The sequence below is a fragment of the Armigeres subalbatus genome, chromosome 2 (genome assembly GCF_024139115.2).
Source record: "Armigeres subalbatus isolate Guangzhou_Male chromosome 2, GZ_Asu_2, whole genome shotgun sequence".
NCBI classification, from domain to species: domain Eukaryota; kingdom Metazoa; phylum Arthropoda; class Insecta; order Diptera; family Culicidae; genus Armigeres; species Armigeres subalbatus.
Window position 1 is genome coordinate 224,533,792 of NC_085140.1, and position 24,387 is coordinate 224,558,178.

General features: G+C 38.6%; 1 protein-coding gene across 1 annotated transcript in view; it reads left to right on the top strand.

Annotated features, from left to right (window-relative positions):
- LOC134211763 (scavenger receptor class B member 1) overlaps nucleotides 1–24,387 on the top strand; it is a 305,460-nt gene that overhangs the window by 264,331 nt on the left and 16,742 nt on the right. The gene's annotated exons all lie outside the window — the stretch shown is intronic.

Consider the following 24,387-nt stretch of genomic DNA (forward strand, 5'->3'; position numbering starts at 1 on the left):
TTCCTCACTGCGCACTACTCACTTCTCACTCCCCAGTTCTCATTCGGCCTAATGGCCATTCGGCCTAATGACCATTCGGCCTAATGACCATATGGACTAATGGCCTTCGGCCTAATGACCTTCAGCCTAACGATCTTCGGCCTAATGACCCAGCATCATTTCAATTTTAATCTCATCCAGTGATTTATCATCACTGGAGAGACATTTCAAGACGACTTTGAACAATTGCTCAGTTTTGTCGTCGTATGTGAAGAATTTATGGCGATTCTCAGTTAAATACTGAAGAAGACGTTTGCGATCGTCACAGGATCCCGGCAAAACGCGGCAGTCACGCTTCCTGGCAATCTGAAATTAATCCTTGATCCTCTGAAGGTTACTCAAAATCTCATTCCTAAAGCCAGAAAACTCGGCAACAGATACCACAATTGGCGGAATCCTTTGCTTTTTCGCATGGATCGAATCTCCTGGGCTAGAGGTAGATTCGATTTGCTCAATTTCGTCATGAATCAAATCGAACTGATTGCTCAGTTCGGTAGGAGAAGAAATATTTTGAATGTTGGAGTTAGAAGAAATATCTGAAGTCTCCAGCTTCCTTCTATTTTTTCCGCGCTTTGGCAGGACGATCTTGAAACCTTGTTTCTTAGAAGGAAGTGGAGAATGTGAGAATCGGAAATAAGCTGGAAAGGAACCACCTATCCAGATGCAACGCGTCTTACCTGTCCGCTGGTTTGCTGTCGAATATGACAGATTGACTTGCTGCCTGGACGAGCCTGCTACGATCGCACTCAATGTGAGTGCCGAACACGCTGTAGTGAGTAGCAAATATTAAGCACATTTTACACTAGAATGTAAGAGCTCTTTCACACCTACACATCCACCTCTCTCTCCAAAATAAAAGAAATGGTATCGATCAAGCATCACTCATAATCTTGTTATGTTCGGATGTACTTCAGGACAAAATTTAATTGGTATTCCTTCTTATGTGCTAGCAAAGTGAAATGAGCGAACGCATCGAAAGAATCACCAACACATCGTGACAGGACATCGCGCGTACTTTGGACTCCTTTGATCGAATAGAGTGCGCCGTCGTATAGAACTATGTAGAAAACGCTCATTAGACCGATAACAGTATGAACCCTGGACAATGCCCATGGAGGACCACCGCGTACTTACAATCTTTCAAAGAAAATTACTGCGTATCATCTATGGCGGAGTGCATATGGAACTACATGGAGGATACGAATGAACCACGACGTTCTGATGGGAGAATCATCCGTCGTTCACATCGCGATAATCGGACGAGTAGTTTCATTACGGCCGTCGTCCAACGCGGTTAGCTTTTGGGCTCTCCTTTTTGTGCGGTGTTTCGCACCAGTTTGGCACAAAAAGTAGAGCCGGAGCAGTGACCGTGGTCGAAAGAAATGCGTAGTGTGTAATGTATAGTGAATATGTAGTGCATAAAAATTGATATACATTCACGCGCATGTTTGTGCAAGCATAGGATGATCGATTGTAAGCAATGGCAATGCAATGTAGTTATGATAAGCCATTTTATGATAAACTGCAAATTACTAATTATATTTTTATTACAAAATTCGCGCCAGATTCAAAAGGCTTCAATCTTGATTAAGGAAGTGTGAATGCACTTCAAATATTCTTATAATATGTATCAATTATGCGGGGGTTATTGTATACTACCGTTATACGCATAACTTTCCCATGTATAAAGGGAATCCCAGCAAACATGGGACAAATATGCGTATGACGGCAGTTTAGCTTCGGAACGCATACGTTCTTGAAACGGGCTATAGGAGGAATCTATCACCTTCTAGCTCCCGGATCTAAGATTCTTGCAATTATATTAATGAACTGGTTGCACGAATATTGTATCCATAATGCCACTTTCGGATAGTGGGAGTTACACCCAGGTTTTTTTTTACACGGTTTGGTTTTGGTCGTTTAAGACCTTCAGCGTCAATGAAGCAATGAGTTAACCCCACCAAAAAATTCACAAAAAATCAAAGAAAATTCAGGGGGTATTTGAAAAGCTGTAAAAGTTCAGGTTAACCGAGAAATTAATGAATTCCAACCGCGTAAAAAAAACCTGGGTGTATATTGTAATAAAATGCTTGGGATGGCTAGCATTTGTTGATTTCTAGTTGTCGCGACCGATCCAATTATCCCTTCTACAACAGCGATGCCTCGACTCAAAGATTGGCCCGAACCTTGAGAAGAACATCGTGTGACATCATCAATGCGCACTAGACTGGCCCAGGAAACAAAAAGTTGTCTAATTCCACGGGGCACCCCCCAGGATTGTGTCTTTGGGTGAGAAAATCAATCTCTGAAAATTTCAGCTCAATCGCTTGTTGCATAAGCTGGCGCATTTGATTTGAAGTTTGTATGGGGATTTCAGCCAAAATGTATAGGAAAATACACCTCCGTCACTCATTCGATCTGGAAATTGGTTCTGATTGCTCGATTGACCTCAGAATTGCAAAAACGGCAGTTGGTATGCTACAGAACAATTTCACAGAACATTGTATGATGATTGAATGAACTTTTATATAGGTTTCGGCTGGTGCGATTCGATCAAAAAATCCAAAAATACACAAATCAGCTCCTAATAAATCAGCCGAAAACTATATAAAAGTTCATTTAATCATCATGCAATGTTTTTAGAAATTGCTATGTAGCATACCAACTGCCGTTTTTGCAATTCTGAGGTCAATCGAGCAATCAGAACCAATTTCCAGATCGAATGAGTGACGGAGGTGTATTTTCCTATACATTTTGGCTGAAATCCCCATACAAACTTCAAATCAAATGCGCCAGCTTTTGCAACAAGCGATTGAGCTGAAATTTTCAGAGATTGATTTTCTCACCCAAAGACACAATTCTGGGGGGTGCCCCGTGGAATTCGACATTATTTTTTTCTCCCCATACTAATCTGGGCCAGTCTAATGCGCACTCTCGAAAAATTAGTCGAGTTTCTTTTACCGATATCAATCATAGAGTTTTTTTTGTTTCAAAATAATATTCCTCCATATTTATTAATCATACTCCACTATTTCCATTTATATATAACCAGAGGCGCATCCACGTTCCCAGTCGTGGGTAGGACAAATAGGAAAAAATACGATTTGGGAAACAGTTGTGGTATTGAGTAATCGATGCACATTTACATATAAATCATTCTAAATATTAAAAATATGGACTTCCGAACAGAAACCTTACATATTTTTTTTAAACTTTGTATCTATTTTCATACAAATACATATTGCTTTTTCAATTAGCATGATTGTAAATTCAGCAGTTGCTAGTTGACATTTTAATCAAAATGATGATCAATAATGTAGGATTGCAGGATAAAGAGACAAACATTAAATCGACTATTTTTGCTACAAGAGAGGTGGTAATGTACAAGAAATCGCCTTAGTTAGAGACTAAATATTGCATTTCACATTGCTACTTCAAGATATAAAGACGAAAACCATGTTTCTTTTTTATTGTTTCTCTCAAACGCGCTCTCAATGTGTATTAAAAAAATAACGTGCGCACTCAATGTTTTTCGCTTGATAAGCGAAAGCACATGGGCTTGGGCCGTATTTTACGCGATTTTTTTACGCACGGCATTTTTACGCGTTTTTGATGAAATCGTTTTTGAGATCTACGTGTTTTTTTTTGACAGAAACGACGTGTTCTACAAGTGCGCAATTTAGCAAGCACAAATTATATTCAACTTTACTATCTTGCGAGTAGAGAATGTATAACCCACACATTGCATTGCTCGCCCAGTGGCTGCTGCATAATCTCTGATTTTTTTTAAGAAATCTGCCCATGGAATAAAAAAGGAGAAACTCTGGGTATGTTAAATTTTTACTTCAACTTAAACTAGTTACGCCAAGCACTATGCAATCTTAAAATATTTAAGCAAGATTTTTATTTGTTCAAAGATTTTACTTTAGAAGTATGTTTCTAAAATTATTGTTGTACACATTGTTTTATTATTTATTGTTTAAAAAAATTGAAAAAAAAAATTGTTTATTCGAATTATTGTCCCTTCTACCTCAGAAAATTCTATAAATCGTAGCAATTTACTCCTAAGAAATCATTAGTTCGTCGATTGTTCATTTGGGAAGTTCAGGGGCCTGTAGCATAATCGAAACTTTACTAATAATATTAGTAGAGTAGCTTGTAACTTGTATTTTTCTGTTGCAAAATGAATTTAGAAGTATCAATGTACAAGTCTAATACTACAAGTAAAGCGCACTAATAATATTAGCAGAATTTACAAGTAACTGTTGCATAAAGAAAATACAAGTACAAATTATTAGCGTTGGCTTGTAGTTTCTTTTACAAGTATGAATGGTGCTGTAATTTAATTTACAAGTAGCTTTTATTTTAGTATTTCAGCTTCGTTTTATTATTTTACCGACTTAAAATAGAAAGAAACTATTATTCAAAGTGCATTAAATTATCATACAGTGAAATACTGTGCACTAAGAATAAATTTCTCGTTCCAATACAAAACTGAGAATTATGAAATTTTTCAAATAACTCTGGAAAAAGCAAAAATACTTTAAGTGCTGACGTCAATTTTGTGTAAAATGACTCTTCTAACACCACGTAGTTTAATCCACGTAAAAACATATTACCCAAAGCAAAGTTTAGTAACTTTAGTTTACCTAAAAATGACTTTATTCAACTCAAATGTGAGTTGTTGTACTAAACAATCTCGGATGGGGCCATGCATCTCGCCCTATTTTTGACAACAATCATGGAAAAGAAAGGAAAAACTACTTAATTTTTTTTATAAAATTTGATGCGATATTATCATCAGTAAGTATTTTGAGTAAGTATCTTTCAAGAAATCGCCTAAATTTCATAATAATTTCAACAATTTCAGTTATTGGACTAAAAACAAAATTCAAACCGGCATAAGTAAATTGAAACCCGCAAAACTCATAAATTGAAACCCGCAAGAACAAATCGCAATAATTAAAACCCATGCCAATCCCAATATCCGTATATAAAATCCACGTAAAAAATTACTCCAATACCATGCCAATGCATACCACGAAACCGGATTGAACCGCAGAACCGCAGAAATAAAAGAGAGAAGGATAATAAATTCGTTTTCCGTGTATACCTATCGCTGTATTCGATGCACAAACTTGCAGAATTTATATTTTATATAAATCATTTATCGCCGCATTGACAGTGAACTGTCGGATGAATTTTGACAGGTAAATGAACCTGATAGACTTGTCATTTCAGCCTTACTAATAATACAAGTACTAATATTATTAGTTGGCGATTCACTTTTATGCAACACAAATTACAAGTACTTGTAATTTTTTGACTTGTAACTTGTAACTTGTAGCTAATATTATTAGTCTGATTATGCTACAGGGCCCAGAACCCCTGATCATGCGAGCTTAAAGATGCTTGTAATTTCTTAGATTTCAATAAATACTTCCAGGTTGGACTTCTAATACTCCATTAATACGTTAAACTGCCTAATATTTGATGATATTTTTGTATACTTAGACATCAGATCTGTATCTAAAATAATTACTTAGATGGCATCTTCTTACAAGAATCATGGATAGGACAAAGCCTTGACCGTACCACCCAGCTAAACTCATGTCCTACTTGTCCTACCCACTCCTGGCGCCACTGTATATCACTATACTTACTAGTGATGTACAAAAAATCAAGATATATACAAAAAATAATGAAAACTTATCAGCGCAAAAAAAATAAAGACGCCGAAAATTACACTATTTTGGGCATAGAATCTTTTCCAACAAAATCGTCCTAAATGTATGCGATTTCTAGTGAATTATGTTTTTAATCGCATACAATGTATACGATCTCCAGACTGTCGGTGAGGGTGCTGACCCATTGCCACCCCCAACAATTTTCATATTTTAAGTTACGTAAATTTGGTTCTAAACCAGTGTCACGACAATAAGTAATCGAATGATTTATCTTAAAATATTCATACATGATGATCACTGCATTTCTCAATACACAAAACTGTTTTACGTAGTTTTTGTCGAGCGGCCGTGTCTTGTACACAACTCCTGATTTTTTGGAAGGAATTTAGCATAGCCCACTGCTAAACCTCACCACGTCCTGGGCAGTTCTCCCTGACTAACAGATCCCAGAGGAGGATTCGTCAAGCCCTTGGACATAGTCCCTGTTGCCCCCAAACCTCATCTCTTGCATTGAAGGTTTTGACTAGTACCTTATTGGGTAGGGTAGATAAACCGAAGCATAGATTGAGGATTCACCGATGAAAGTGATATGCCACATTTTTTAAAGTGATTGTAAAGTGAGTGACCTGTAATTTTAAATACCAACATTGTAAATCACTGTAAACACTGGTCAAATATCATTGAATACTTTCTTTTTCGCATACCTTAGTCCACCTATGGAGCATTACATAACATGCCTGAAACAATAGAAAACATTATTCAATTACATCTAAAAAATGATAAAAAGATGTAAGTAACTTTCCCGTCAATCAATCATACCGAAAGGCTATCATTTCACTCCAATATCGAACTTTTTACAGAAGGCTCAGAGACCCATAGTGTTATATACCAATCGACTCAGCTCAGCGAACTGAATAAATGTCTGTCTTTTTTTCTCTTTTTTTTTCTTCCTAAGCAATGGAGCCCCCTCCATCTGCTCAACAGACATCCTGGGTTGACCAGGAAGTGCGGGGTTAGGGATCACCGAGGGAGGCAGTACTACATCCCCGACCCGCTAAACCGTTTCCATTGCCGCCAAGCCCATAGTCCCTTCGGTACAACCAGAAAGTAATGCTTCAAAGGGGGGGGCACCGAACATCGTAACTCGCTTTTTTAAAAGAACACCATGGTATCGTGCCAGCGCGTTGTCGGCTTTCCAGGTGGCCTTACCACGCCCTATGTCCTCGGAAGGTGGGAAGGGTCGACTTCGCGCCTGCTTCCCTCTGCACGACTGGTATCAAGAATGATTATGCCGCGTGCACCCCAAATTGACCTTTCTGCGATAGGGCCTATTCGCCAGCACACAGAGGGACTTGCCAACGCGGTGCCTACGCCTGCCCCAGCCTTGACGAGGACACCTTTCCGTCCTCGGGCTCGGAACCCGCCCGGTTGACCGACGCCGCGAAAGCGACGATACCATGTTGTTCTTCGCGCGGCCACTTGTTCGATAAAAGGATCGAGTTCGACCACAGAGCATGACCACCGGTATGACCCATGAAGCCGACTCCGATCCCTTGGACCACCTCTTATTTGCGCCTGAACTAGCCATCCTTGAGTCCACGCGCCACCTTCTGTGTAGCTCCGAGACGATTTGGGCGATAGCCGATAAAACGGCGTTCCAGCCAACTTCGTCTTTACACATCCTCCGAACTAGGTTGTCCGGGGTAGTGTCCAGACCACATGTGGCAAGCATGTGGTCACGCATTGCGCGAAAACGTGAGCACACGAACAACACGTGTTCCGCCGTTTCCTCTAAACCTGCGCACATCAAACACTCGGGCGAAGCCAAGCAAGCCAGCTGCTTTACCTGCACTTTGATTTTGCAGCACGCTTAAACGCCGGGCACATCGAGGCCCCCATGGGTGCTTGCTGTTCACAGCTTTGCTGGAACAAATCAAACAATTGGGAGGGTTCGTGCAGCATTGTGCCTTATGTCCTCCAATCCGCAGCGTCGGCAGAGATTGCTTCTGTCAGGGCCTTTGCAGTCCCATTGCTTGTGCCCCGGTTCCAGGCACTTGAAGCTAACTTCGGGTTGCTCGTATATGCGCACAGGGCATACCGACCATCCCACCTTGACGCTCCCTAACTTGACTACCTTGAGGCGTCCGCTGCAGATAGCCGAACCAATGCTACCTGCGTCCCTGCCGGACCTTTCCGTAGCCGAACGGCTGCGGTGGGCGTCTCCACTTCACACTGTCGCCGCAGTGCCGTGACGAGCTCTTCGACTTTAGTGATCTCGTCCAGGTCTTTAACCCTTAGATTCACCTCCGTCGTGAGTGCCCTCACCTTGACCGTCTCGCCTAGGACCTCCTCCGCCAACTTCTTGTAGGCGGCGCCCTTTTGCGAGACGCCCCGCTTCAGCTCGAGTATCATCTCGCCCATCCGGGTACGTCTTATTCGACGTACGTCGGCGCCGAGTTCACCGAGCTTGACGTCACTCCTCATCGCCTTCAAAACATCCGAGTACTTAGCCTCGTCCGCCGTGATGACTAGGGCATCGCCCTGGAGCGATTGGAGCCTACCCTAGACTTCTTGCTACCCTCATTCGCCTGGGCCTTCTTTTCGGCCCTTGACGTCTTCGGTTTCCTCTTGTTCTTGACCAGGGTCCAGGAGGCGTCATTCCCCTCTATTTCCCTGGTCTGAAGCGGCTGAGAACTTTCAGCCTGCCGTAACCCCTTACCACCGTCTTGCCTGAGTGGACGGACCTTTCCAGGTCCTTCCTCCCCCGGTTTTGGAGGTACCTGACCGGGGTTCAGCTTCCCAGCCCCACTACCCTTGTTCGGGGTAGTAACCCTCCGCGTTTTGGAGCGGCCCCAGGGAGCTCATCCCTGGAGACTGTCTCCTGTTTTGTGTCTGCTCCGTTGAGTAGTCACCCCGACGTACCCGCAAATACTTGAGCCTCAGTCTGGGTAGACTTTGGCACCACCGTCTTAGCTGGCACGCCTTCGGTCGACTCGACCTTGCCCGAGTCCGCGAATCCTTGGGCCTCAGTCTGGGTAGACCTCGACTCCACCGATTTCACGGGTTTACACTTGGCCGTCCCGACCGCCCTCTCCAGCTTGGCGTCCAGCATCGACTTTCGAAGTTTCTGCAAGCTCCTCTTGAGGTCCTTGCTGATATTATGCTTCGATGACGCAAAGTCGATGATGGCGTCCAGCTGTTCCGTCGCCACCTCGAAGGCCGAAAGCCCATCGCGTTTGCGGTTCATCGCCTTCACAAGCCATGGGCCGTCAAAAACCCCTTCCGGCGTTTTTATAGCCGAGAGGAAGGTTGAGTGACCCACGCTGGCGCTGCGCACTGAGCTGCCGACTATTGCCTCTGGCCTCCTAGGCGGAGACCTGAACAACCCACCTTTTGCGAAGGGGTTGTCGCCTACACTACTACCACTAATAGAAGAATTGACTTGGTTTTCCATTTTGGTCCCACGAGTTGCTCGGGAAAAGAGGTCCACCACGCCAGAGCCCAGCATGACGCGGTAAGGGACAATTACTGTGCAGGGTGCCCAGGTACCCCACAGGCTCCGTTAAAGGCCTAGCTTATTATTTCACCCCCTGGCCATGCATCCCCTCGGCACGGGTCGCTTGACGCCTTGGGATTAGGGGTTAGGGACGATGGTCCCGGTCTAACTCGCAGTGGCCATGGGGAGGGGTCGTCAAGCCCTTGGACAAAGTCCCTGCTGCCCCCCGTCTATGGAACCTATAGTGTCTATAATGTAGACATGATTAAATTTCCATCAAAAAATCTTTTTCGATCATACTGCCATACAAATATTGTATTAGACTAATACATAATTGCTAGATTTCAATATAATGATGTATTAACTCATTCCAAACTATAATATTCTAAATTTGTATACAGATTTTGCGTAGTTCTTATACAGAAATGTTCTTCACACTAGGACTTATTCGCTAAAAAAATTTACGCGGATAGATTCGTGCAGAAAATCGTTGTAACTAAATTTTCAAATGGCTATATCTCAGTGGTTTTTCAACAGATTTTCTCAGTTTTATCACCACCATTGCAAAATATTGTATCAAGGGGTGTTCAATTTCTCACTAGAGGATTTAGAAAAATGGGATTTTGGAGATATACTTATATTTCATTTCCAAAAATGATATCTATTCATATAGTGATGATGGAAATGATAAAATAACACATAAAAGACATCACCTGGAACATAAGAACACATTTTGAGCATCCCTTCTATGCATACGATGATAATTAGGTACCTTTAGGAACCACTTTATACTACAAGATGTATGAAGCTTCAGAACATATTTTCAAGCATGTTGCCTGCGGTAAACTTGTTAAAATAAATGTAAACTATATACGAAACATGTTTGATAATAAATTATGATGTTCTAGGATCTCCGAACTGTACTGAAATTTGAATCAAATGGTCAACCGAATCAACCAAGGTTTCCATGATGTCCACAGCCGCGGTATCAACCCAATTATGTCCTCCTAGTATTTGTCTTTCCCTAACGTCTCAAATCCAGGCATTTGAAATGTTGAAAGATCTCCAAATTGACCTGGAGTTTGAGTAAAATGGTCTATCGAATCAACATAGGCTTCCATGATGTCCTCAGTCGCAGTATAAACCCTATTATGTCCTCCGAGTATTTGTCTTTCACTTGCATCTCAAATCCAGGCATTTGAAATGTTGTAAGATCTCTAAATTGACCTGGAGTTTGAGTAAAATGGTCTTTCGAATCAACCAAGGCTGCCATGATGTCCCCTGCCGCGGTATTCACTCAATTATGTGTCTCCCTTATTTATTTTTCACTTGCGTCTCAAATCCAGACATTTGAGATGTTCTAAGATCTCTGAATTGTCCTGGATTTTGAGTAAAATGGTCTATCGAATCAACCAAGGCTTACATGATGTCCTCAGTCGCAGTATAAACCCTATCATGTCCTCCGAATAATTGTCTTCCACCTGCGTCTCAAATCCAGGCATTTGAAATTTTGTAAGATCTTCAAATGGTCCTGGAATATGAGTAAAATGGTCTATTGAATCTACCAAGGCTTTCATGATGCTCCCAGCCGCGGTATCAACACAATTATGTCCTTCGAGTATTTATATTTCACTTGCGTCTCAAATCCAACCATTTCAGTTGTTGTAAGATCTCCAAATTGTCCTGGAGTTTGAGTAAAATGGTCTATCGAATCAACCAAGGCTTCCATGATGTCCTCTGCAGCGGTATCACCCCAATTATGTACTCCGAGTATTTGTCTTTAACTTGATCTCAAATTCAGGCATATGAGATGTTGTAAGATCTTCAAATTTTCATGAAGTTTGAATCAAACGGTCTAACGAATCAACCAAGGCTTCTATGAAGTCCCCAGCCGCGGCATCAACCCAATTATGGCCTCTGAATATTTATCTTTCACTTGCGTCGCAGTTTCAGGCAATTGAGATGTTGTAAGATCTCCAAATTGTCCTGGAGTATGAGTAAAATGATCTGTAGAATCAACCAAGGCATCCATGATGTCCCCTGCCGCGGTATCAACCCTATTATGTCCCTCCCTTATTTATTTTTCACTTGCGTCTCAAATCCAGGCATATGAGATGTTGTAAGATCTCCAAATTGTCCTGAAGTATGAGTAAAATGGTCTATCGAATCAACCAAGGTTTCCATGAAATCTCTAGCTTGTCTCTCACTTGCGTCTCAAATCCAGGCATAGGTAATGTTGTAAGATTTCCAAATTGTCCTGGAGTTTGAGTAAAATGGTCTACCGAATCAACCAAGGCTTCCATGATGTCCCCAGCCGCGGTATCAACTCTTTTATGTCCTCCGAGTATTTGCATTTCACTTGCGCCTCAAATCCAGGCATACGAGATGTTGTAAGATCTCAAATTGTCCTGGAGTTTGAGTGAAATGGTCTACCGAACCAACCAAGGCTTCCATGATGTCCCTACCAGCGGCATCAACCCATTTATGTCCTCCGAGTATTTGTATTTCACTTGCGCTTCAAATACAGGCATATGAGATGTTGTCAGATCTCCAAATTATCCTGAAGTTTGAGTAAAATTGTCTGTCGAATCAACCAAGGCTTCCATGATGTCCCCTGCCGTGGTTATAACCCAATTATGTCCCTCCCTTATTTATTCTTCACTTGCGTCTCAAATCCAGGTATTTGAGATGTTGTAAGATCTCTAAAATGTCCTGGATTTTTAATAAAATGGCCTATCGAATCAACCAAGGCTACCATCAAGTCTCTAGCTTGTCTTTCACTTACGTCTCAAATCCAATCAAATAAGATGTTGTAATATCTCCTAAATGTCCTGGAGTTTGTATCAAATAGTCAAGCAAATCAACCAAGGCTTCCATGCTGTTTCCAGCAGCAGTATCAACCCAATAATGTTCTTTGAGTCTTTAAGTTCCACTTACGTCACAAATCCAGGCATACGAGTTGTTGTAAGATCTCCAAATTGTCCTGGAGTTTGGAACAAATGGCCTCCGGAATCAACGAATGTCTACCCATAATGTCCCCAGCCGCAGTTTCAACCTGATTATTTCCTCCGAGTATTTGTCTTTCACTTGTATGTATGTATGTATGTAGTAAGCCACCATCCTTGCTCTGCATGCGGTTCCACTTAACAGTAAGGTCAAATATCAATATCATTTTGAATTAAACATATTGCTGTATGAAGGGCCAAAAATGGGGGTGGTGGACCTGTAAGCAGAGACACTTACACGAAACCCACGGGAAAATGAGAATCTCCTTCCAGCAGAATGATTCAACAAAAAGAATAATGAAATTTGCAATACTTGTCAAGCTTTCCACGGGATGGTTTGTTTGAAGAAGGGCGCGTCAACTGGTTAACAACTGTTGGAGATAAAAGTAATAGACGCAAACGACTAATACTTTCCTTCCTTGACTCCGATTGGCTACCACTTCATTGTCCAGTTGTAACTTCATTGATACCCTGATGCACCCTACCAATCCCATATCATATATTTACAGTGAAATCAGTAACAAATTGCAATGCATGTATAGAATTTAAATATAAAGATAGATAATAGGTAAACCTCGACAGTTCGTATATGACCTTGCTTTCTTCAATTTCAGGCCTCTCAGAAATCAGAATCTGAGCATTCATACAAAAACATTACTAGCTGATTATTCGAACTTCAGTTTGTTAGATAATTAGTATTAAGCTAAATTTCACCTGTACGTACTGTCGAAGTTCACCTGTAATATTGAATGAATATGAGGATATAACATATTTAAAACATGTAATGAAATGTCCAGGATTCAATAATATAATACCTGGAAATAAATTCGCTTCTATTTGATTGTTAAAGCTTATTAAGATCTATAAAAAGCCATCAAGATCTATAGCTGGGAATAGACAAGCATTATTAAAATTTATAAAATGACGAATAGATATACAAATTATATGAGTAATTGTCAATTATATAAAAGATTTTATGAATATGTAAGATACAATAACACATACAAATATAGGGACCTTTCATTTTGTAAACGCTGTAATCAAGGGATTTCATGCGGCATGATTTGTTTTCTTGATGGTAAGCCAGTAAAGTGATAGTGACTTACAGCTAATAATAATAATAATAGTTCATTTATTTATCTTCAGATAATTAAAATTAATTCATACAGTTTTCACCTTAACATATACATAGTTTTTACAAATTCAGAGCACTTTCTCTTAAATTCAATAAAAGTTCTTGCATTTTTATATCTAAAGGTAATTTATTAAAAATTCGTATTCCTCTATAATACATTGACTATTGATTTGTCGTCATTGTAAATGGTACAACACGTAAATCGTCAATTTGCCTAGTTCTATGCTGATGTAAATTTCGTCCTCTAACAATAATGTTTGTTAAATATTCTGGCATGAGGTTATTCTTTAGTTTAAAAATTAGCACCAGCACATTAAATGTAATTCGTTGTTTGACTGTTTGCCATTGTAGTGCATCCAACATAATATTGATTGGAGTATACCTATTGCAATTCAAAATGAATCTCATAAACTTATTCTGCAGTTTTTGTAGCCTTTTGAGATGCGTGTCGCCAGCCAGAAACAAAACCGACGAACAGTAATCCATATGCGGTGCAACTAGAGACTTATACAAAAAGATTTTACTCCAAAAAGTTGACTGACTTCTCAGACGAGCTAACATACCATACTTTCTTGCTACTTTTTTAACAATATTATCTATATGCTCTTTAAAATTTAATCTCTGATCAATATGCACACCTAAATATTTAAATACCGTTACTCTATCGATTTCTGTTCCGTCAATCCAAAGCTTTAATTCGTCATAGTTTATTTGTTTTTTGTTGGTTACAACCATTGATTTCGTTTTTTGTATATTTAGTTTCAACTTTTTGAATTTCAACCATTTAGTCAGTGTTACAATATCATCTTTCATTTTTTCAACTGCTAACAAAGGATCTTTTTCACCAATAAATAATACCGTATCATCAGCAAAGAGATTAACATCGCAATATTTAATACATTGCTTCATATCATTGATGTACAGAATGAAAAGCAATGGTCCTAAAACACTGCCCTGAGGTACTCCTAAAGGTACTAATTTGGGGGCTGAAGTTGCATCATTGTATTTACAAATTTGCGTCCGATTCGACAAATATGTCTCAAACCAACTAAGGACTTTTCCTCCAATACCGTATTTACGCAGAGTATTTACCATTACAGGACGAGAAATTGTTTCGAATGCTCGTTTAAGATCCAAAAACAATACAATAATTGTCTTTTTTTCTTCAATCATTCTTTTCCACTTATACAAGAGTAAGTTTAGGGCTGATTCGCAAGAATGAATTTGTCTGAATCCGGACTGCTCCTCAATTAAAATGTTTCTATCATTTAGATATTCCAATAGTTGATCTTTTACAATTATTTCCAACACCTTCTCATATATCGGTAGCATATTAATTGGCCTGTATTCTTCTGCTTTCGTTGTCCTCATTACTTTTGGAATTGGTATAACAACTGATTGCTTCCAAACACTCGGAAACTCTCCAGTGAGAAGAGATTCGTTAATAATTTCTAGTAAAAGTTCACCAGTTACTTCTAATGAGTCTTTCAGTACTTGTAGATTCACATTATCAATACCCGACGAACTACTTATTTTATCAATTGCACGCATTAGCGTTTCTAACGTTATTTGACGAAATCCACTCCAATTTACAGGTAATTGCACATCATTATTGCTGAAATTATCAACAACATCTTCAATACTGTTATGAATATCATGAACGCTATCAATGAAGTAGGTATTGAAGTTTTCACAAATTTCTTTACTATCTTCCGTGTTTGTCCCATCAAAACTAATACAGTTCGCAAACTTTTCCTTATTTTTCCATAATGTTTTTAACGTTTTCCACAGTTGCTTACTATTTCCTTTATTCTGGTCTATTTTCCTCTGAGTATACTCAGCCTTTGCATTCCTAATTGAGTATGAGTACTCATTTCTAAGTATTTTATAATGTTGCCAATCCGACTCATCCCAACTCGAACTAGCTGTACTATATGCATTATCTCTTGATATTTTCAGCCACTAGAGCATCTTTTGTATATTTTTTCCAGCATTTTACTGTCAAGTAATCCTTCACCTCTTCAGTTCTTTCTTTAAAATTGATTTCCAGAGTTTCATGATCAGATACTTTGTGTTCTTTTGCAGTTAAAACTTGAATATCGTCCTCGTTACAAAAAACTAAATCTATCATTGTTTGCGACAGTCTGGTACGCCTTGTTACTTCTCTAACTTTTTGATCTAGATTAAAACATTGTGCAACATTTCGCAGATTATCACTTTCTCTTGTATTTTTCCAATTTATGTTGAAGTCTCCTGCAATCAAGCTCATCTGATTTCCATCTATAACGTTCTCAAACCAGACCGCATCGTGCTTTCGTGCTGTGCGGTTCTTTCTCTCTTTGCGGAAGGAAGTTTTTAATACTACCCGAAGCTATTTTAATTTCAACGGTGCTTCTTAGCGCTATTTGTACCCACTGATCCCGTTACGATCTTTGCAAGGACCCGTGCCTTCGTTTTACGTTGGACCCGTTTGCGGAAGTAAAATTCCGACAAGCGGTGGTAATCCTGCAGGGACACCGTTCTGGGAAAAAACCTCTTAGAAGGTCACGTCTCCACGCTCAGCCATGAGCATTAATAAAAACAAGAGGAAAGGGGAGTCTCTGAATTCTCCACTTCCTTCAAAGAAACAAGGTTTCAAGACCGTCCTGCCAAAGCGCGGAAAAAATAGAAGGAAGCTGGGGAATTCAGATATTCCTTCTAACTCTAATATCGGAAATAATTCTTCTCCAATCGAACTGAGCAATCAGTTCGATTTGATTAATGATGAAATTGAGCAAATCGAATATACCTCTAGCCCAGGTGATTCGATTCATGCGAAAAAGCAAAGGATTCCGCCAATTGTGGTATCTGTTGCCGAGTTTACTGGCTTCCGGAATGAGATTTTGAGTAACCTTCAGGGGATCAAGGTTTCATTTCAGATTGCTAGGAAGGGTGACTGCCGCGTTTTGCCGGGATCCTTTGACGATCGCAAACGTCTTCTTCACTATTTAACTGAGAAGCGCCATAAATTCTTCACATACGACGACAAAACTGAGCGATTGTTCAAAGTCGTCTTGAAAGGTCTCCCCAGTGATGATAAATCACTGGATGAGATTAAAATTGAAATTTCTCAATTACTTGGATTTTCAGCAGTCCAACTAATTAAGATGAGTATTTCTCCCAGAGGAGTATTTCTCAAAATTTTTATTCAGTTCACTTTAACAAAAGTGAACTAAATAATATGAAAAGATTGGAAAAGGCCTGTATTATGTCTCATGTCCGTGTTACATGGGAACATTTCCGCAGGCCTGGGGAAATTCAAAACCCCACCCAGTGCCGTAAGTGCCAAAAGTGGGGTCATGGAACCAAACATTGTCACATGGATGCTAAATGCATGATTTGTGGTGGAACCTCTCACGCCAAGGACGCATGTCCTGTGAGAGAAGATTCCAATAAATTTAAGTGCGCAAACTGTGGGGGCAATCATAAATCCAATTTCTGGGAATGCCCTTCACGCAAAAAAGTTTTGTATTCCCGTGCAAAATTGATGACGGGAAATTCCAATCGGATCCCAGATTCGACGGGTAGAAATTTTTCAAACGCTCAAATTTCGAAACCAGTTACCGGTCGAGCAATTCATACCCACCACAATTCACAAACAAATTTTGCCGCTCGTTAACGGGTAGCAAGCACTTCAGTAAATTCCAATTTTTCGAATGTACCTACGTATGCAAACATCGCTGCTGGTAGACAAAATTTCTCTTCTCAAAATGAGGTTTATACCCATGTCCCAACGGAAAATAACGGTCATGTTGCCGATTCAGGTAGCATGACTGCTTCCGATTTTGATTTTTTACTGAACAATTGCATCACATGATTGATGCAATGTTCAAAGCCAATACCATACCAGAAGCTGTTCAGGTTGGTATAAAGTACACACAAAAATTGTTATCGGACTCCGTTTTAATGGATCTAAATAATTGTGTGAAAGTTCTAAATTGGAATGCCCGCTCTCTAAAGGGTAAGGAAGATGAATTATTCAACTTCCTAACAGTTCATAATGTGCATATTGCCATTATAACTGAAACCTATTTAAAACCAGGACTCTCCATTAAACGAGATCCAAATTATTTTATCTACAGAAATGATCGTCTTGACAGCGCCTGTGGTGGGGTCGCCATTGTCATTAATAGACGTATCAAACATAAATTATTTTCTTCGTTTGAAACCAAAGTTTTGAAACCTTGGGAGTTTCTGTTGAAACAAATTTTGGTCAATTTTCCTTCATTGCAGCCTATTTGCCTTTTCAATGCAATGGGCAGCAAAAGAATTTGTTGAAAGCTGATCTTCAAATTCTGACTCGCAACAAATCAAAATTCTTCGTAATTGGTGACTTCAATGCCAAACACCGTTCATGGAATAATGCTCAAAGCAATTCCAACGGCAAAATTTTATTTGAAGATTGTTCTGCGGGATATTATACTATTCAATATCCCAATGGCCCTACTTGTTTTTCTTCCAGTCGAAATCCTTCTACAATTGATTTAGTTTTAACGGATTCAAGTCAGCTGTGTGGCCAATTGGTAACTCATGCTGACTTTGACTCTGAATCACCTTCCTGTGACATTTGAAATCTCACAAGAAACCATTTACAATCCAATCAGCTCTACTTTTAATTATCATAGAGCTGATTGGGATTTATATAAAACATATATCGATAGGAATTTTGATGTTAATATTTCTTTGGATACCAAAAGTGATATTGACAATGCGCTCGTATCTTTGACAAATTTAATTGTCGAAGCCAGAGGCATTGCAATTCCTAAATGTGAAATTAAATTCAACTCCATTATTATTGACGACGATCTTCAGCTACTGATCCGTCTTAAAAATGTGAGGCGAAGGCAATACAAAAGAACTCGCGATCCCGCGTTGAAAGTTATTTGGCGAGATTTGCAAAATGAAATTAAAAAACGTTTCGCTATTCTGAGAAATACCAACTTTGAGAATAATGTCTCGAAGTTGGATCCCAGTTCGAAACCCTTTTGGAAATTAACGAAAATTCTTAAAAAACCTCAAAAGCCAATTCCAGCGCTTAAAGAGGGAATTAAAATTTTATTAACAAATGGCGAAAAGGCTCAAAAACTTGCTCAGCAGTTCGAGAGTGCCCATAATTTTAGTCTAGGTCTCACTAGTCCAATTGAGGATCAGGTTACACGAAGCTTCGAAGACATTCTCAACCAAGATAATGTTTTGACCCTTCGTTGGGAACTAATTTGGATGAAGTGAGATCTATTACTAGAAAATTTAAAAATATGAAAGCCCGGGTGATGATGGTATTTTCTACATACTTATCAAAAGCTTCCTGAGAGCTCTTTATCCTTTTTGGTTAATTTATTTAACAAATGTTTTCAATTGGCATACTTCCCAGATAAATGGAAAAACGCCAAAGTTGTTCCAATTTTGAAGCCGGACAAAAATCCAGCTGAGGCTTCTAGTTATCGCCCAATCAGTTTGCTTTCTTCAATAAGCAAACTGTTTGAAAAGATTATTTTAAATAGAATGATGGTTCATATTAATGACAATTCTATTTTTGCTGATGAGCAATTTGGTTTTCGCCATGGGCATTCAACCACTCATCAGTTGTTAAGAGTTACGAACTTAATTCGGCTCAACAAATCTGAAGGATATTCGACTGGAGTTGCTCTTCTTGATATAGAGAAAGCATTTGACAGTGTTTGGCATGAAGGTTTGATTGTAAAATTGATGAATTTTAATTTTCCTCTGTACATTATTAAACTGATCCAAAATTATTTATCAGATCGCTCACTGCAGGTAAACTATCAGAATTCTAAATCTGATAGATTACCTGTAAGGGCTGGTATCCCCCAAGGCAGCATACTGGGGCCCATATTGTATAACATTTTTACTTCTGACTTACCTGATTTACCAAAATCTTTGTTTGCAGATGACACGGGCCTCTCAGCCAAAGGGCGAAGCCTTCGTGTCATTTGTAGTAGATTGCAAAAAAGTTTGGATATTTTCTCCACTTACTTGCAAAAATGGAAAATTTCCCCGAATGCTTCCAAAACTCAGCTTATAATTTTCCCACATAAGCCGAGAGCTTCTTATTTGAAACCTTCTAGCAGACATATTGTCACTATGAATGGGGTTCCAATTAATTGGTCTAGCGAAGCTAAATATTTAGGACTTCTGCTAGATCAAAATTAACTTTTAAAAATCACATTGAAGGCCTTCAAGCCAAATGTAACAAATATATTAAGTGTCTATATCCACTTATAAACAGAAAATCAAAACTTTGTCTTAAGAACAAACTTTTGATTTACAAACAAATTTTTAGACCTGCCATGTTGTATGCTGTGCCAATATGGACTAGTTGCTGCAATACCAGAAAGAAGGCACTTCAGAGGATTCAAAATAAAATTCTGAAAATGATTCTGAAGTTGCCTCCGTGGTATAGTACCAATGAACTTTATAGAATTTCTAATATTGAGACATTGCAACAAATGTCCAACAAAATAATTTCCAATTTTAGACAGAAATCGTTGCAATCTTCTATTGCAACGATTAGCTCCTTGTACCCTTAGTATAAATTAGGTTAAGTTTAGTTTAAGTAGAAAACATTGTAATTCCTACATGGTTCAATTCAACCAGAGGAAATATTCTAACTGCCAGAGGCAATTGAAATGTATTAATAATAACTCAAAATGTAACATAGCAAATAAGGATGATAGTGTTAAGAAAACACGGAACACCTAGTCTAAGAGATGAATGCATGTATTAGATAATTAGCAAATAAAATTAGTTAAAAAAAAAAAAACCTTCTCAAACCAAGTGTGTTCCAAAAAATCTAAAAACTTATTATTACTAGCGTTTGGTGAATGATATAGCAAACCATATAATCCTGATTTAAGTCCTTTGACAATTTTTACTGCTAAAAACCAATTTAGGCCAATGAAGAGTCCTTCGAATAAAACATTATGAACCTTATGAACATAACATGTCATAAAACAATTTAAGCACTATTCTATCACGTTTCGTGATGGAAAAGTGATGGAATTGAACGGAACATTACCCAGCTTGTTCTTCTTCTTCTTCTTCTTCTTCTTCTTCTTCTTATTGGCATTACATCCCACACTGGGACAGAGCCGCCTCGCAGCTTAGTGTTCATTAAGCACTTCCACAGTTATTAACTGCGAGGTTTCTAAGCCAGGTTACCATTTTTGCATTCGTATATCATGAGGCTAGGCACGATGATACTTTTATGCCCAGGGAAGTCGAGACAATTTCCAATCCGAAAATTGCCTAGACCGGCACCGGGAATCGAACCCAGCCACCCTCAGCATGGTCTTGCTTTGTAGCCGCGCGTCTTACCGCACGGCTAAGGAGGGCCCCACCCAGCTTGTCCTATGACAGGTAATGACATTCCACAAAAAGAGTTTAATAATTTTCGTTTCTTTATTATTAACATGATTATTTGATTATTCGAAGGCCTTTTTTTTAATCTGAAATTGTATATGGCTATAGGGAAGACAATAATAAAAATAATACATAGCAATATAAAATATATTGTAAAATGTGAAAATGGTCATCGAGGGTGAAAATGTGGAGGTCGGTTAGCAAAATTATTCATAATTTATTCTTATAATAATATATTCTTATAATTTAGCGGGTATGTACAATCCTTTCTACAGGCATTCTAAATTATTGAATCAATGACCGATTTTCATCCACCACATTGGACCCATTGTCACCTCTGAGGTCGGCATGTTATAAATACATATATTTCCTAGCTACTTGTTGGGTATAATAATTCATGATAAATACCAGTTTATATGCTAAGCTGGAAAAGAAATTTTATATATTTATAATTATTCTCATCTGATGAATTCTTCGAGTCCTAAAATCAAAGAGGTTAATATATATATAAGTGTAACAAACACGTGTGAAAATTAGACATTTTCGTAGACAATAAAATAAACATAATAATATATAATAAAATAATAAATGTAACGTGACCGATGAATTCCATATATGACAATTCCATATAAATATTGGATATAAATAATATGGGAAATATTTGTATGAAAAGAATTAACGCCAACAGACGTTGTAGTATCGAAAATTTGAATATTGAATACTGAATGGGTTGTTAAATAATGTCACAATAAAAAAAAAATGTCATTTTTCGGCAAATCTCGCTTGACTGTATGTTACAATATAGGCATATAATGCGGAAAATAAAAACATTTCAATGATAACATGTTTTATATTGACGTTTCGTGTTAAAGTGGTTTAGTTATGGTTGAATTATCTCAAAACTATTCGATAAAGGGTAATGTAAAATGTAACTATACATCTACCACTGTGAGAATGGTTCTAACTAAATGCTGTGTTTCATTGTGTATCAATGTCACTGCTGAAAATGCAATTGTCAAATGCGAGTTGCATTGTATCATATGGGAAGATCCATTAATTACGTAACGCAAAAATTGGCAATTCTCAACCCCCCTCCCCCCTATGTCACACCTTTTGTATGAAGCCTCTAAAATTTTTGTATGAATTGTCACACTTCGAGCAACCCCCCTCTCCTCTTTAAGCGTTACGTAATTTATTAATGCTTCCTATGTAACATTGCAGTGTTCGTCCATAAAGCACATAACGATTTAAACGTGGAAGGTGATTTCGAGAAACGTGACAATTCATACAAATAATGGGAAACTTGTAAACGACCATTTGATGAACATGACGGACTTGATGTATATAAACCTATGTTAACCATTGATTGTTGAGACTTCATTCACCATTAAACACTTAAATAGCATTCTGGGTACAAATCTTCGACAAACTACATATCGATTTGTTAAACATTTGACTAATGCGTGATTTATAAACCACTTCGTTACTTTCTTGATTACGTCGATTATGGTCGATCTTTTCAAATTAATTAGACGTAAATCAAAGTTATAGATTAGTATAAAATAATAAATTCCTGCAAAGCCATGATTATGTATAAATCTATTGAAATAATTATAAAAGAAAACCGAAAAACGAGCATACATAATTCAATAAATTTAAATACCTATATTTCAATAAATCCTGGGACGCAACGATGTTTTAATGCATATAAGGATGGAGATTGATTTGAGATTTTGTTGCTTTCTAGAGACTTCACCCGTATATATTTTTTCACCGAGTAATAAGGGTAGGAAATTGAAGAAAATTGTACTTATCAAACTCGGTGCTCCCATCCAGATCTCGACGGTCGGCAATCACAGTTGCACATGTTGCTTATCCTCCTTCCTGCTTGTCGGAAAATTGCTTATCCTTTTTCTCCTTAGTAGAGTTAGTAGATTTTACTGCGAGTTTTTCAAACTTTATTTTCTTTTTTGACAACTACTTCTCGAACATATATTTTTTACGCCCGTCCACTACCATGGCATACTTCGCTCTGCCGAGTATTTGTCTTTCACTTGCGACACAAATCCAGACATATCAGATGTTGGAAGATCTCCAAATTATTGTGGAGTTTAAATCAAATGGTCTATCGAATCAACCAAGGCTTCCATGAAGTCCCTAGCCACGGTATCAACTCAATTACTTCCCCGAGTATTTGTCTTTCTCGTGAGTCACAAATCCAGGTATATGAGATGTTGTAAAATCTCCAAATTGTCCTGGAGTTTGAATTAAATGGCCTACCAAATCAACCAAGGCTGCCATAATGTCTTCAGCCACGATATCAACGCAATTTAGTGGACATAATTGTTTTTAAATTACTTACCAAATGAACCACGACTTGCAAATAAACCCTACCATGAAATATGTCTCCAGCAGATGTTTTTATCCAATCCTCCGAGCCCATGCATATGTTTGGTACATAAGAATGCGATGTTATTAGTCCCCCAAATCTCTCTGGATGTGGATCAAGTAGTCTGTCAAACAAATCAACCTCGCCTGGAACTATGTCTATGAATTCAAGGACAAATTGGAGATCTTACAACATCTCAATTGCCTGAAACAGCGAAGCAAATGGAAGACAAATATTCAGAGGACATAATTGGGTTGATGCCGTGGCTGGGGACTTCATGGAAGCCTTGGTTGATTCGTTAGACCATTTGATTCAAATTCAGGACAATTTGGAGATCTTACAACATCGCCTATGCCTGGATTTGAGACGCAGGTGAAAGACAATTATTCGGAGGACATAATATGGTTTATACTGCGACTGAGGACATCATGGATGCCTTGGTTGATTCGATAGACCATTTTTCTCAAACTCCAGGACAATTTGGAGATCTTACAACATCTCAAATGCCTGGATTTGAGACGCACGAGAAAGATAAATACTCGGAGGACATAAATGGGTTGATACCGTGGCTGGGGGCATCATGAAAGCCTTAGTAGATTCAATGGGCCATTTTACTCATACTCCAGGACCATTTGGAGATCTTACAACATAGCCTATGCCTGGATTTGAGACGCAGGTGAAAGATTAATACTCGGAAGACATAATAGGGTTTATACTACGGCAGAGGACATCATGGAAGCCTTAGTTGATTCGATAGACCATTTGATTTAAACTCCACAATAATTTGGAGATCTTCTTGAGACGCAAGAGACAGATAAATACTCGGAGAACATAAATGGGTTGATACCGTGGCTGGGGGCATCATGGATGCCTTGGTTGATTCAATAGACCATTTTACTCAAACTTGGAAAATCAAAAATTGGAGATCTTACAACATCTCATATGTTTGGATTTGAGACGCAAGTGAAAGATAAATACTCGGAGTACATAATTGGGTTGATACTGCGGCTGGGGCATCATGGAAGCCTGGGTTGATTCGGTAGACCATTTGATTCAAATTCCAGTACAGTTCGGAGATCCTAGAACATCATAATTTATTATCACACATGTTTCATATATAGTTTACATTGATTTTAACAAGTTCACAGTAGACAACATGCTTGAAAACATTTTCTGAAGCTTCATACAACCTGTAGTATTGTAGATCCAGTTAAAAC